Source organism: Schistocerca serialis, chromosome 7 (genome assembly GCF_023864345.2).
Source record: "Schistocerca serialis cubense isolate TAMUIC-IGC-003099 chromosome 7, iqSchSeri2.2, whole genome shotgun sequence".
NCBI lineage: Eukaryota > Metazoa > Arthropoda > Insecta > Orthoptera > Acrididae > Schistocerca > Schistocerca serialis.
Genome location: NC_064644.1, coordinates 603869056 through 603881849, shown reverse-complemented (window position 1 = coordinate 603881849; position 12794 = coordinate 603869056). Strand labels below are relative to the sequence as shown.

The following is a 12794-nucleotide window of genomic DNA, read 5'->3' as shown; positions in this document are numbered from 1 at the left end:
GCTTTTGGCAGTCTCTGGAGAATGCCGACGTGAAATACTTAGTTCTTGTGATGTATTTTCTACCCCTGGTAGAGACCCTCGCGGTTGTCGTCGTCGTCGGCGGCGGCGCCGCCGCCGCTTTGGTAATAGCGGCAAGTCGCCATTGTATGACATAGGGTGACGTACCCTCTGCAACCGACTGAGATGGCAGTAAGCGATTGAAGCTGATTTGCAACCTCTTGCTTGATCAGCGTCATAAGGGCTTGAATGTAACTTGCGATGGGACACAGCAAGAAGTAGCTTCGCATTTTTAGTACTGAAATTGGAGAATTGCGTCAAAGATGGGAAATTCATTCCGGCAAGCGTACAAATGGCGAAAATGAGGTGTGTGTGGGGAAGCACATTGCGCCAGTGACCGTGTGGCCTAATGGATAAGGCGTCGGACTTCGGATCCGAAGATTGCAGGTTCGAATCCTGTCACGGTCGACTTTTTCCAGTTCTGCAAAAGATGCATGCTGTTTCACTGTGTTGTTTGAGTACTACAAAACTAGTTGAAAGTTGCTGCTGTCCGCTTCCTGGCTGCAAACCGGCGTCTACCTGAAGCACGAGCAAGACAGGGGGTTCTGTAGCGAAATTTTCGGCAAAGTGCCGATCAGGAGAGTTTTTGTTGGAACTACTGCGTCTGATTCAGGACCCAAGAGCTACGCCACAGGCATCTGTTACAATTGTTCATTGAATAGGATTGTAGCTCATTTGTGGCAGCAGGAAATAAGCTGTAGTGAAAAGGACCTTCCATAGATGGTCGCAGGTCCGATAAGTACTGTATGGCTCGTAACACGTTGTGTGGGGCCCGGCTAGCTCAGTCGGTCGAGCATGAGACTCTTAATCTCAGGGTCGTGGGTTCGAGCCCCACGCTGGGCGGGCGCAAAATTTGGTGTCTACGCGGATGCAACCTGCGCCTCTCTCGTGAGCCTTGCGTAATGAACGTAACGGGTTAAGACGATGCCTAGCTTCGTATTAATATCAGAGGAATGGTTTTTGAAACTGAAAGTAACTCTAAAGTGAAATAAATGTGTTGTTTTGGAATTTTAGGTGTACATCGATATCGTGTGAGATGTGTAGGAAAGCAGCAGCTGTGCTAACTAAATACAAATAATGGTCGCTAATGCGGTGCGTTTCCAGCTGAAGGGCTCCGATTCACTAGTCCATAAGAATAAAGTACCAGAAAAGTGCGCTAGGCGGCGCCTCCTTAGCTCAGTGGCAGAGCGCTGGTCTAGTAAACCAGAGGTCGTGAGTTCGATCCTCACAGGAGGCAAATGAATTTTGTAACAGCCCCTTCTACCTTTGCCCTTTCGAAAAAAGCGGTCAAGAATAAAAAGAATTATGAATGGGTGCGGTATTTAAGAAATGCTCTCGCAAATGAATAGTGCGAATGCTGCTATTAAAGTAGGCACCAGAAACTGCTGCTTTTGGCAGTCTCTGGAGAATGCCGACGTGAAATACTTAGTTCTTGTGATGTATTTTCTACCCCTGGTAGAGACCCTCGCGGTTGTCGTCGTCGTCGTCGTTGTCGTCGGCGCCGCCGCCGCTTTGGTAATAGCGGCAAGTCGCCATTGTATGACATAGGGTGACGTACCCTCTGCAACCGACTGAGATGGCAGTAAGCGATTGAAGCTGATTTGCAACCTCTTGCTTGATCAGCGTCATAAGGGCTTGAATGTAACTTGCGATGGGACACAGCAAGAAGTAGCTTCGCATTTTTAGTACTGAAATTGGAGAATTGCGTCAAAGATGGGAAATTCATTCCGGCAAGCGTACAAATGGCGAAAATGAGGTGTGTGTGGGGAAGCACATTGCGCCAGTGACCGTGTGGCCTAATGGATAAGGCGTCGGACTTCGGATCCGAAGGTTGCAGGTTCGAATCCTGTCACGGTCGACTTTTTCCAGTTCTGCAAAAGATGCATGCTGTTTCACTGTGTTGTTTGAGTACTACAAAACTAGTTGAAAGTTGCTGCTGTCCGCTTCCTGGCTGCAAACCGGCGTCTACCTGAAGCACAAGCAAGACAGGGGGTTCTGTAGCGAAATTTTCGGCAAAGTGCCGATCAGGAGAGTTTTTGTTGGAACTACTGCGTCTGATTCAGGACCCAAGAGCTACGCCACAGGCATCTGTTACAATTGTTCATTGAATAGGATTGTAGCTCATTTGTGGCAGCAGGAAATAAGCTGTAGTGAAAAGGACCTTCCATAGATGGTCGCAGGTCCGATAAGTACTGTATGGCTCGTAACACGTTGTGTGGGAACCGGCTAGCTCAGTCGGTCGAGCATGAGACTCTTAATCTCAGGGTCGTGGGTTCGAGCCCCACGCTGGGCGGGCGCAAAATTTGGTGTCTACGCGGATGCAACCTGCGCCTCTCTCGTGAGCCTTGCGTAATGAACGTAACGGGTTAAGACGATGCCTAGCTTCGTATTAATATCAGAGGAATGGTTTTTGAAACTGAAAGTAACTCTGAAGTGAAATAAATGTGTTGTTTTGGAATTTTAGGTGTACATCGATATCGTGTGAGATGTGTAGGAAAGCAGCAGCTGTGCTAACTAAATACAAATAATGGTCGCTAATGCGGTGCGTTTCCAGCTGAAGGGCTCCGATTCACTAGTCCATAAGAATAAAGTACCAGAAAAGTGCGCTAGGCGGCGCCTCCTTAGCTCAGTGGCAGAGCGCTGGTCTAGTAAACCAGAGGTCGTGAGTTCGATCCTCACAGGAGGCAAATGAATTTTGTAACAGCCCCTTCTACCTTTGCCCTTTCGAAAAAAGCGGTCAAGAATAAAAAGAATTATGAATGGGTGCGGTATTTAAGAAATGCTCTCGCAAATGAATAGTGCGAATGCTGCTATTAAAGTAGGCACCAGAAACTGCTGCTTTTGGCAGTCTCTGGAGAATGCCGACGTGAAATACTTAGTTCTTGTGATGTATTTTCTACCCCTGGTAGAGACCCTCGCGGTTGTCGTCGTCGTCGTCGGCGGCGGCGCCGCCGCCGCTTTGGTAATAGCGGCAAGTCGCCATTGTATGACATAGGGTGACGTACCCTCTGCAACCGACTGAGATGGCAGTAAGCGATTGAAGCTGATTTGCAACCTCTTGCTTGATCAGCGTCATAAGGGCTTGAATGTAACTTGCGATGGGACACAGCAAGAAGTAGCTTCGCATTTTTAGTACTGAAATTGGAGAATTGCGTCAAAGATGGGAAATTCATTCCGGCAAGCGTACAAATGGCGAAAATGAGGTGTGTGTGGGGAAGCACATTGCGCCAGTGACCGTGTGGCCTAATGGATAAGGCGTCGGACTTCGGATCCGAAGATTGCAGGTTCGAATCCTGTCACGGTCGACTTTTTCCAGTTCTGCAAAAGATGCATGCTGTTTCACTGTGTTGTTTGAGTACTACAAAACTAGTTGAAAGTTGCTGCTGTCCGCTTCCTGGCTGCAAACCGGCGTCTACCTGAAGCACAAGCAAGACAGGGGGTTCTGTAGCGAAATTTTCGGCAAAGTGCCGATCAGGAGAGTTTTTGTTGGAACTACTGCGTCTGATTCAGGACCCAAGAGCTACGCCACAGGCATCTGTTACAATTGTTCATTGAATAGGATTGTAGCTCATTTGTGGCAGCAGGAAATAAGCTGTAGTGAAAAGGACCTTCCATAGATGGTCGCAGGTCCGATAAGTACTGTATGGCTCGTAACACGTTGTGTGGGGCCCGGCTAGCTCAGTCGGTCGAGCATGAGACTCTTAATCTCAGGGTCGTGGGTTCGAGCCCCACGCTGGGCGGGCGCAAAATTTGGTGTCTACGCGGATGCAACCTGCGCCCCTCTCGTGAGCCTTGCGTAATGAACGTAACGGGTTAAGACGATGCCTAGCTTCGTATTAATATCAGAGGAATGGTTTTCGAAACTGAAAGTAACTCTGAAATGAAATAAATGTGTTGTTTTGGAATTTTAGGTGTACATCGATATCGTGTGAGATGTGTAGGAAAGCAGCAGCTGTGCTAACTAAATACAAATAATGGTCGCTAATGCGGTGCGTTTCCAGCTGAAGGGCTCCGATTCACTAGTCCATAAGAATAAAGTACCAGAAAAGTGCGCTAGGCGGCGCCTCCTTAGCTCAGTGGCAGAGCGCTGGTCTAGTAAACCAGAGGTTGTGAGTTCGATCCTCACAGGAGGCAAATGAATTTTGTAACAGCCCCTTCTACCTTTGCCCTTTCGAAAAAAGCGGTCAAGAATAAAAAGAATTATGAATGGGTGCGGTATTTAAGAAATGCTCTCGCAAATGAATAGTGCGAATGCTGCTATTAAAGTAGGCACCAGAAACTGCTGCTTTTGGCAGTCTCTGGAGAATGCCGACGTGAAATACTTAGTCCTTGTGATGTATTTTCTACCCCTGGTAGAGACCCTCGCGGTTGTCGTCGTCGTCGGCGCCGCCGCCGCTTTGGTAATAGCGGCAAGTCGCCATTGTATGACATAGGGTGACGTACCCTCTGCAACCGACTGAGATGGCAGTAAGCGATTGAAGCTGATTTGCAACCTCTTGCTTGATCAGCGTCATAAGGGCTTGAATGTAACTTGCGATGGGACACAGCAAGAAGTAGCTTCGCATTTTTAGTACTGAAATTGGAGAATTGCGTCAAAGATGGGAAATTCATTCCGGCAAGCGTACAAATGGCGAAAATGAGGTGTGTGTGGGGAAGCACATTGCGCCAGTGACCGTGTGGCCTAATGGATAAGGCGTCGGACTTCGGATCCGAAGATTGCAGGTTCGAATCCTGTCACGGTCGACTTTTTCCAGTTCTGCAAAAGATGCATGCTGTTTCACTGTGTTGTTTGAGTACTACAAAACTAGTTGAAAGTTGCTGCTGTCCGCTTCCTGGCTGCAAACCGGCGTCTACCTGAAGCACAAGCAAGACAGGGGGTTCTGTAGCGAAATTTTCGGCAAAGTGCCGATCAGGAGAGTTTTTGTTGGAACTACTGCGTCTGATTCAGGACCCAAGAGCTACGCCACAGGCATCTGTTACAATTGTTCATTGAATAGGATTGTAGCTCATTTGTGGCAGCAGGAAATAAGCTGTAGTGAAAAGGACCTTCCATAGATGGTCGCAGGTCCCATAAGTACTGTATGGCTCGTAACACGTTGTGTGGGGCCCGGCTAGCTCAGTCGGTCGAGCATGAGACTCTTAATCTCAGGGTCGTGGGTTCGAGCCCCACGCTGGGCGGGCGCAAAATTTGGTGTCTACGCGGATGCAACCTGCGCCCCTCTCGTGAGCCTTGCGTAATGAACGTAACGGGTTAAGACGATGCCTAGCTTCGTATTAATATCAGAGGAATGGTTTTTGAAACTGAAAGTAACTCTGAAGTGAAATAAATGTGTTGTTTTGGAATTTTAGGTGTACATCGATATCGTGTGAGATGTGTAGGAAAGCAGCAGCTGTGCTAACTAAATACAAATAATGGTCGCTAATGCGGTGCGTTTCCAGCTGAAGGGCTCCGATTCACTAGTCCATAAGAATAAAGTACCAGAAAAGTGCGCTAGGCGGCGCCTCCTTAGCTCAGTGGCAGAGCGCTGGTCTAGTAAACCAGAGGTCGTGAGTTCGATCCTCACAGGAGGCAAATGAATTTTGTAACAGCCCCTTCTACCTTTGCCCTTTCGAAAAAAGCGGTCAAGAATAAAAAGAATTATGAATGGGTGCGGTATTTAAGAAATGCTCTCGCAAATGAATAGTGCGAATGCTGCTATTAAAGTAGGCACCAGAAACTGCTGCTTTTGGCAGTCTCTGGAGAATGCCGACGTGAAATACTTAGTTCTTGTGATGTATTTTCTACCCCTGGTAGAGACCCTCGCGGTTGTCGTCGTCGTCGTCGTTGTCGTCGGCTGCCGACGTGAAATACTTAGTTCTTGTGATGTATTTTCTACCCCTGGTAGAGACCCTCGCGGTTGTCGTCGTCGTCGTCGTTGTCGTCGGCGCCGCCGCCGCTTTGGTAATAGCGGCAAGTCGCCATTGTATGACATAGGGTGACGTACCCTCTGCAACCGACTGAGATGGCAGTAAGCGATTGAAGCTGATTTGCAACCTCTTGCTTGATCAGCGTCATAAGGGCTTGAATGTAACTTGCGATGGGACACAGCAAGAAGTAGCTTCGCATTTTTAGTACTGAAATTGGAGAATTGCGTCAAAGATGGGAAATTCATTCCGGCAAGCGTACAAATGGCGAAAATGAGGTGTGTGTGGGGAAGCACATTGCGCCAGTGACCGTGTGGCCTAATGGATAAGGCGTCGGACTTCGGATCCGAAGATTGCAGGTTCGAATCCTGTCACGGTCGACTTTTTCCAGTTCTGCAAAAGATGCATGCTGTTTCACTGTGTTGTTTGAGTACTACAAAACTAGTTGAAAGTTGCTGCTGTCCGCTTCCTGGCTGCAAACCGGCGTCTACCTGAAGCACAAGCAAGACAGGGGGTTCTGTAGCGAAATTTTCGGCAAAGTGCCGATCAGGAGAGTTTTTGTTGGAACTACTGCGTCTGATTCAGGACCCAAGAGCTACGCCACAGGCATCTGTTACAATTGTTCATTGAATAGGATTGTAGCTCATTTGTGGCAGCAGGAAATAAGCTGTAGTGAAAAGGACCTTCCATAGATGGTCGCAGGTCCCATAAGTACTGTATGGCTCGTAACACGTTGTGTGGGGCCCGGCTAGCTCAGTCGGTCGAGCATGAGACTCTTAATCTCAGGGTCGTGGGTTCGAGCCCCACGCTGGGCGGGCGCAAAATTTGGTGTCTACGCGGATGCAACCTGCGCCCCTCTCGTGAGCCTTGCGTAATGAACGTAACGGGTTAAGACGATGCCTAGCTTCGTATTAATATCAGAGGAATGGTTTTTGAAACTGAAAGTAACTCTGAAGTGAAATAAATGTGTTGTTTTGGAATTTTAGGTGTACATCGATATCGTGTGAGATGTGTAGGAAAGCAGCAGCTGTGCTAACTAAATACAAATAATGGTCGCTAATGCGGTGCGTTTCCAGCTGAAGGGCTCCGATTCACTAGTCCATAAGAATAAAGTACCAGAAAAGTGCGCTAGGCGGCGCCTCCTTAGCTCAGTGGCAGAGCGCTGGTCTAGTAAACCAGAGGTCGTGAGTTCGATCCTCACAGGAGGCAAATGAATTTTGTAACAGCCCCTTCTACCTTTGCCCTTTCGAAAAAAGCGGTCAAGAATAAAAAGAATTATGAATGGGTGCGGTATTTAAGAAATGCTCTCGCAAATGAATAGTGCGAATGCTGCTATTAAAGTAGGCACCAGAAACTGCTGCTTTTGGCAGTCTCTGGAGAATGCCGACGTGAAATACTTAGTTCTTGTGATGTATTTTCTACCCCTGGTAGAGACCCTCGCGGTTGTCGTCGTCGTCGGCGGCGGCGCCGCCGCCGCTTTGGTAATAGCGGCAAGTCGCCATTGTATGACATAGGGTGACGTACCCTCTGCAACCGACTGAGATGGCAGTAAGCGATTGAAGCTGATTTGCAACCTCTTGCTTGATCAGCGTCATAAGGGCTTGAATGTAACTTGCGATGGGACACAGCAAGAAGTAGCTTCGCATTTTTAGTACTGAAATTGGAGAATTGCGTCAAAGATGGGAAATTCATTCCGGCAAGCGTACAAATGGCGAAAATGAGGTGTGTGTGGGGAAGCACATTGCGCCAGTGACCGTGTGGCCTAATGGATAAGGCGTCGGACTTCGGATCCGAAGATTGCAGGTTCGAATCCTGTCACGGTCGACTTTTTCCAGTTCTGCAAAAGATGCATGCTGTTTCACTGTGTTGTTTGAGTACTACAAAACTAGTTGAAAGTTGCTGCTGTCCGCTTCCTGGCTGCAAACCGGCGTCTACCTGAAGCACAAGCAAGACAGGGGGTTCTGTAGCGAAATTTTCGGCAAAGTGCCGATCAGGAGAGTTTTTGTTGGAACTACTGCGTCTGATTCAGGACCCAAGAGCTACGCCACAGGCATCTGTTACAATTGTTCATTGAATAGGATTGTAGCTCATTTGTGGCAGCAGGAAATAAGCTGTAGTGAAAAGGACCTTCCATAGATGGTCGCAGGTCCGATAAGTACTGTATGGCTCGTAACACGTTGTGTGGGGCCCGGCTAGCTCAGTCGGTCGAGCATGAGACTCTTAATCTCAGGGTCGTGGGTTCGAGCCCCACGCTGGGCGGGCGCAAAACTTTGTGTCTACGCGGATGCAACCTGCGCCCCTCTCGTGAGCCTTGCGTAATGAACGTAACGGGTTAAGACGATGCCTAGCTTCGTATTAATATCAGAGGAATGGTTTTTGAAACTGAAAGTAACTCTGAAGTGAAATAAATGTGTTGTTTTGGAATTTTAGGTGTACATCGATATCGTGTGAGATGTGTAGGAAAGCAGCAGCTGTGCTAACTAAATACAAATAATGGTCGCTAATGCGGTGCGTTTCCAGCTGAAGGGCTCCGATTCACTAGTCCATAAGAATAAAGTACCAGAAAAGTGCGCTAGGCGGCGCCTCCTTAGCTCAGTGGCAGAGCGCTGGTCTAGTAAACCAGAGGTCGTGAGTTCGATCCTCACAGGAGGCAAATGAATTTTGTAACAGCCCCTTCTACCTTTGCCCTTTCGAAAAAAGCGGTCAAGAATAAAAAGAATTATGAATGGGTGCGGTATTTAAGAAATGCTCTCGCAAATGAATAGTGCGAATGCTGCTATTAAAGTAGGCACCAGAAACTGCTGCTTTTGGCAGTCTCTGGAGAATGCCGACGTGAAATACTTAGTTCTTGTGATGTATTTTCTACCCCTGGTAGAGACCCTCGCGGTTGTCGTCGTCGTCGGCGGCGGCGCCGCCGCCGCTTTGGTAATAGCGGCAAGTCGCCATTGTATGACATAGGGTGACGTACCCTCTGCAACCGACTGAGATGGCAGTAAGCGATTGAAGCTGATTTGTAACCTCTTGCTTGATCAGCGTCATAAGGGCTTGAATGTAACTTGCGATGGGACACAGCAAGAAGTAGCTTCGCATTTTTAGTACTGAAATTGGAGAATTGCGTCAAAGATGGGAAATTCATTCCGGCAAGCGTACAAATGGCGAAAATGAGGTGTGTGTGGGGAAGCACATTGCGCCAGTGACCGTGTGGCCTAATGGATAAGGCGTCGGACTTCGGATCCGAAGATTGCAGGTTCGAATCCTGTCACGGTCGACTTTTTCCAGTTCTGCAAAAGATGCATGCTGTTTCACTGTGTTGTTTGAGTACTACAAAACTAGTTGAAAGTTGCTGCTGTCCGCTTCCTGGCTGCAAACCGGCGTCTACCTGAAGCACAAGCAAGACAGGGGGTTCTGTAGCGAAATTTTCGGCAAAGTGCCGATCAGGAGAGTTTTTGTTGGAACTACTGCGTCTGATTCAGGACCCAAGAGCTACGCCACAGGCATCTGTTACAATTGTTCATTGAATAGGATTGTAGCTCATTTGTGGCAGCAGGAAATAAGCTGTAGTGAAAAGGACCTTCCATAGATGGTCGCAGGTCCGATAAGTACTGTATGGCTCGTAACACGTTGTGTGGGGCCCGGCTAGCTCAGTCGGTCGAGCATGAGACTCTTAATCTCAGGGTCGTGGGTTCGAGCCCCACGCTGGGCGGGCGCAAAATTTGGTGTCTACGCGGATGCAACCTGCGCCCCTCTCGTGAGCCTTGCGTAATGAACGTAACGGGTTAAGACGATGCCTAGCTTCGTATTAATATCAGAGGAATGGTTTTTGAAACTGAAAGTAACTCTGAAGTGAAATAAATGTGTTGTTTTGGAATTTTAGGTGTACATCGATATCGTGTGAGATGTGTAGGAAAGCAGCAGCTGTGCTAACTAAATACAAATAATGGTCGCTAATGCGGTGCGTTTCCAGCTGAAGGGCTCCGATTCACTAGTCCATAAGAATAAAGTACGCAGAAAAGTGCGCTAGGCGGCGCCTCCTTAGCTCAGTGGCAGAGCGCTGGTCTAGTAAACCAGAGGTCGTGAGTTCGATCCTCACAGGAGGCAAATGAATTTTGTAACAGCCCCTTCTACCTTTGCCCTTTCGAAAAAAGCGGTCAAGAATAAAAAGAATTATGAATGGGTGCGGTATTTAAGAAATGCTCTCGCAAATGAATAGTGCGAATGCTGCTATTAAAGTAGGCACCAGAAACTGCTGCTTTTGGCAGTCTCTGGAGAATGCCGACGTGAAATACTTAGTTCTTGTGATGTATTTTCTACCCCTGGTAGAGACCCTCGCGGTTGTCGTCGTCGTCGGCGGCGGCGCCGCCGCCGCTTTGGTAATAGCGGCAAGTCGCCATTGTATGACATAGGGTGACGTACCCTCTGCAACCGACTGAGATGGCAGTAAGCGATTGAAGCTGATTTGCAACCTCTTGCTTGATCAGCGTCATAAGGGCTTGAATGTAACTTGCGATGGGACACAGCAAGAAGTAGCTTCGCATTTTTAGTACTGAAATTGGAGAATTGCGTCAAAGATGGGAAATTCATTCCGGCAAGCGTACAAATGGCGAAAATGAGGTGTGTGTGGGGAAGCACATTGCGCCAGTGACCGTGTGGCCTAATGGATAAGGCGTCGGACTTCGGATCCGAAGATTGCAGGTTCGAATCCTGTCACGGTCGACTTTTTCCAGTTCTGCAAAAGATGCATGCTGTTTCACTGTGTTGTTTGAGTACTACAAAACTAGTTGAAAGTTGCTGCTGTCCGCTTCCTGGCTGCAAACCGGCGTCTACCTGAAGCACAAGCAAGACAGGGGGTTCTGTAGCGAAATTTTCGGCAAAGTGCCGATCAGGAGAGTTTTTGTTGGAACTACTGCGTCTGATTCAGGACCCAAGAGCTACGCCACAGGCATCTGTTACAATTGTTCATTGAATAGGATTGTAGCTCATTTGTGGCAGCAGGAAATAAGCTGTAGTGAAAAGGACCTTCCATAGATGGTCGCAGGTCCGATAAGTACTGTATGGCTCGTAACACGTTGTGTGGGGCCCGGCTAGCTCAGTCGGTCGAGCATGAGACTCTTAATCTCAGGGTCGTGGGTTCGAGCCCCACGCTGGGCGGGCGCAAAATTTGGTGTCTACGCGGATGCAACCTGCGCCCCTCTCGTGAGCCTTGCGTAATGAACGTAACGGGTTAAGACGATGCCTAGCTTCGTATTAATATCAGAGGAATGGTTTTTGAAACTGAAAGTAACTCTGAAGTGAAATAAATGTGTTGTTTTGGAATTTTAGGTGTACATCGATATCGTGTGAGATGTGTAGGAAAGCAGCAGCTGTGCTAACTAAATACAAATAATGGTCGCTAATGCGGTGCGTTTCCAGCTGAAGGGCTCCGATTCACTAGTCCATAAGAATAAAGTACGCAGAAAAGTGCGCTAGGCGGCGCCTCCTTAGCTCAGTGGCAGAGCGCTGGTCTAGTAAACCAGAGGTCGTGAGTTCGATCCTCACAGGAGGCAAATGAATTTTGTAACAGCCCCTTCTACCTTTGCCCTTTCGAAAAAAGCGGTCAAGAATAAAAAGAATTATGAATGGGTGCGGTATTTAAGAAATGCTCTCGCAAATGAATAGTGCGAATGCTGCTATTAAAGTAGGCACCAGAAACTGCTGCTTTTGGCAGTCTCTGGAGAATGCCGACGTGAAATACTTAGTTCTTGTGATGTATTTTCTACCCCTGGTAGAGACCCTCGCGGTTGTCGTCGTCGTCGTCGTCGGCGGCGGCGCCGCCGCCGCTTTGGTAATAGCGGCAAGTCGCCATTGTATGACATAGGGTGACGTACCCTCTGCAACCGACTGAGATGGCAGTAAGCGATTGAAGCTGATTTGCAACCTCTTGCTTGATCAGCGTCATAAGGGCTTGAATGTAACTTGCGATGGGACACAGCAAGAAGTAGCTTCGCATTTTTAGTACTGAAATTGGAGAATTGCGTCAAAGATGGGAAATTCATTCCGGCAAGCGTACAAATGGCGAAAATGAGGTGTGTGTGGGGAAGCACATTGCGCCAGTGACCGTGTGGCCTAATGGATAAGGCGTCGGACTTCGGATCCGAAGATTGCAGGTTCGAATCCTGTCACGGTCGACTTTTTCCAGTTCTGCAAAAGATGCATGCTGTTTCACTGTGTTGTTTGAGTACTACAAAACTAGTTGAAAGTTGCTGCTGTCCGCTTCCTGGCTGCAAACCGGCGTCTACCTGAAGCACAAGCAAGACAGGGGGTTCTGTAGCGAAATTTTCGGCAAAGTGCCGATCAGGAGAGTTTTTGTTGGAACTACTGCGTCTGATTCAGGACCCAAGAGCTACGCCACAGGCATCTGTTACAATTGTTCATTGAATAGGATTGTAGCTCATTTGTGGCAGCAGGAAATAAGCTGTAGTGAAAAGGACCTTCCATAGATGGTCGCAGGTCCGATAAGTACTGTATGGCTCGTAACACGTTGTGTGGGGCCCGGCTAGCTCAGTCGGTCGAGCATGAGACTCTTAATCTCAGGGTCGTGGGTTCGAGCCCCACGCTGGGCGGGCGCAAAATTTGGTGTCTACGCGGATGCAACCTGCGCCCCTCTCGTGAGCCTTGCGTAATGAACGTAACGGGTTAAGACGATGCCTAGCTTCGTATTAATATCAGAGGAATGGTTTTTGAAACTGAAAGTAACTCTGAAGTGAAATAAATGTGTTGTTTTGGAATTTTAGGTGTACATCGATATCGTGTGAGATGTGTAGGAAAGCAGCAGCTGTGCTAACTAAATACAAATA

At 48.1% G+C, this 12794-nt stretch overlaps 26 non-coding genes across 26 annotated transcripts; all 26 read left to right on the top strand.

Moving 5' to 3' along the window:
• The first annotated feature begins 392 nt into the window (after positions 1 to 392).
• Trnar-ucg (transfer RNA arginine (anticodon UCG)) lies at positions 393 to 465 on the top strand. Its single transcript has one exon. It is a non-coding gene; the product is annotated as a tRNA-Arg (tRNA).
• Positions 466 to 827: 362 nt separating this feature from the next.
• On the top strand, positions 828 to 900 carry Trnak-cuu (transfer RNA lysine (anticodon CUU)). The gene has a single exon. It is a non-coding gene; the product is annotated as a tRNA-Lys (tRNA).
• Positions 901 to 1222: 322 nt separating this feature from the next.
• Positions 1223 to 1294, top strand: Trnat-agu (transfer RNA threonine (anticodon AGU)). The gene has a single exon. It is a non-coding gene; the product is annotated as a tRNA-Thr (tRNA).
• A 548-nt stretch (positions 1295 to 1842) lies between these two features.
• Trnar-ucg (transfer RNA arginine (anticodon UCG)) lies at positions 1843 to 1915 on the top strand. The gene has a single exon. It is a non-coding gene; the product is annotated as a tRNA-Arg (tRNA).
• A 362-nt stretch (positions 1916 to 2277) lies between these two features.
• Trnak-cuu (transfer RNA lysine (anticodon CUU)) lies at positions 2278 to 2350 on the top strand. Its single transcript has one exon. It is a non-coding gene; the product is annotated as a tRNA-Lys (tRNA).
• Positions 2351 to 2672: 322 nt separating this feature from the next.
• Trnat-agu (transfer RNA threonine (anticodon AGU)) lies at positions 2673 to 2744 on the top strand. Its single transcript has one exon. It is a non-coding gene; the product is annotated as a tRNA-Thr (tRNA).
• A 545-nt stretch (positions 2745 to 3289) lies between these two features.
• Trnar-ucg (transfer RNA arginine (anticodon UCG)) lies at positions 3290 to 3362 on the top strand. The gene has a single exon. It is a non-coding gene; the product is annotated as a tRNA-Arg (tRNA).
• A 362-nt stretch (positions 3363 to 3724) lies between these two features.
• Positions 3725 to 3797, top strand: Trnak-cuu (transfer RNA lysine (anticodon CUU)). Its single transcript has one exon. It is a non-coding gene; the product is annotated as a tRNA-Lys (tRNA).
• Positions 3798 to 4119: 322 nt separating this feature from the next.
• Trnat-agu (transfer RNA threonine (anticodon AGU)) lies at positions 4120 to 4191 on the top strand. The gene has a single exon. It is a non-coding gene; the product is annotated as a tRNA-Thr (tRNA).
• Positions 4192 to 4727: 536 nt separating this feature from the next.
• Trnar-ucg (transfer RNA arginine (anticodon UCG)) lies at positions 4728 to 4800 on the top strand. Its single transcript has one exon. It is a non-coding gene; the product is annotated as a tRNA-Arg (tRNA).
• Positions 4801 to 5162: 362 nt separating this feature from the next.
• Trnak-cuu (transfer RNA lysine (anticodon CUU)) lies at positions 5163 to 5235 on the top strand. Its single transcript has one exon. It is a non-coding gene; the product is annotated as a tRNA-Lys (tRNA).
• A 322-nt stretch (positions 5236 to 5557) lies between these two features.
• Trnat-agu (transfer RNA threonine (anticodon AGU)) lies at positions 5558 to 5629 on the top strand. Its single transcript has one exon. It is a non-coding gene; the product is annotated as a tRNA-Thr (tRNA).
• Positions 5630 to 6268: 639 nt separating this feature from the next.
• On the top strand, positions 6269 to 6341 carry Trnar-ucg (transfer RNA arginine (anticodon UCG)). The gene has a single exon. It is a non-coding gene; the product is annotated as a tRNA-Arg (tRNA).
• A 362-nt stretch (positions 6342 to 6703) lies between these two features.
• On the top strand, positions 6704 to 6776 carry Trnak-cuu (transfer RNA lysine (anticodon CUU)). Its single transcript has one exon. It is a non-coding gene; the product is annotated as a tRNA-Lys (tRNA).
• A 322-nt stretch (positions 6777 to 7098) lies between these two features.
• Positions 7099 to 7170, top strand: Trnat-agu (transfer RNA threonine (anticodon AGU)). The gene has a single exon. It is a non-coding gene; the product is annotated as a tRNA-Thr (tRNA).
• Positions 7171 to 7712: 542 nt separating this feature from the next.
• On the top strand, positions 7713 to 7785 carry Trnar-ucg (transfer RNA arginine (anticodon UCG)). The gene has a single exon. It is a non-coding gene; the product is annotated as a tRNA-Arg (tRNA).
• A 362-nt stretch (positions 7786 to 8147) lies between these two features.
• Trnak-cuu (transfer RNA lysine (anticodon CUU)) lies at positions 8148 to 8220 on the top strand. Its single transcript has one exon. It is a non-coding gene; the product is annotated as a tRNA-Lys (tRNA).
• Positions 8221 to 8542: 322 nt separating this feature from the next.
• On the top strand, positions 8543 to 8614 carry Trnat-agu (transfer RNA threonine (anticodon AGU)). The gene has a single exon. It is a non-coding gene; the product is annotated as a tRNA-Thr (tRNA).
• A 542-nt stretch (positions 8615 to 9156) lies between these two features.
• Positions 9157 to 9229, top strand: Trnar-ucg (transfer RNA arginine (anticodon UCG)). The gene has a single exon. It is a non-coding gene; the product is annotated as a tRNA-Arg (tRNA).
• A 362-nt stretch (positions 9230 to 9591) lies between these two features.
• On the top strand, positions 9592 to 9664 carry Trnak-cuu (transfer RNA lysine (anticodon CUU)). The gene has a single exon. It is a non-coding gene; the product is annotated as a tRNA-Lys (tRNA).
• Positions 9665 to 9987: 323 nt separating this feature from the next.
• Positions 9988 to 10059, top strand: Trnat-agu (transfer RNA threonine (anticodon AGU)). Its single transcript has one exon. It is a non-coding gene; the product is annotated as a tRNA-Thr (tRNA).
• A 542-nt stretch (positions 10060 to 10601) lies between these two features.
• On the top strand, positions 10602 to 10674 carry Trnar-ucg (transfer RNA arginine (anticodon UCG)). Its single transcript has one exon. It is a non-coding gene; the product is annotated as a tRNA-Arg (tRNA).
• A 362-nt stretch (positions 10675 to 11036) lies between these two features.
• On the top strand, positions 11037 to 11109 carry Trnak-cuu (transfer RNA lysine (anticodon CUU)). Its single transcript has one exon. It is a non-coding gene; the product is annotated as a tRNA-Lys (tRNA).
• Positions 11110 to 11432: 323 nt separating this feature from the next.
• On the top strand, positions 11433 to 11504 carry Trnat-agu (transfer RNA threonine (anticodon AGU)). Its single transcript has one exon. It is a non-coding gene; the product is annotated as a tRNA-Thr (tRNA).
• Positions 11505 to 12052: 548 nt separating this feature from the next.
• Trnar-ucg (transfer RNA arginine (anticodon UCG)) lies at positions 12053 to 12125 on the top strand. The gene has a single exon. It is a non-coding gene; the product is annotated as a tRNA-Arg (tRNA).
• A 362-nt stretch (positions 12126 to 12487) lies between these two features.
• Positions 12488 to 12560, top strand: Trnak-cuu (transfer RNA lysine (anticodon CUU)). Its single transcript has one exon. It is a non-coding gene; the product is annotated as a tRNA-Lys (tRNA).
• Positions 12561 to 12794: the final 234 nt, after the last annotated feature.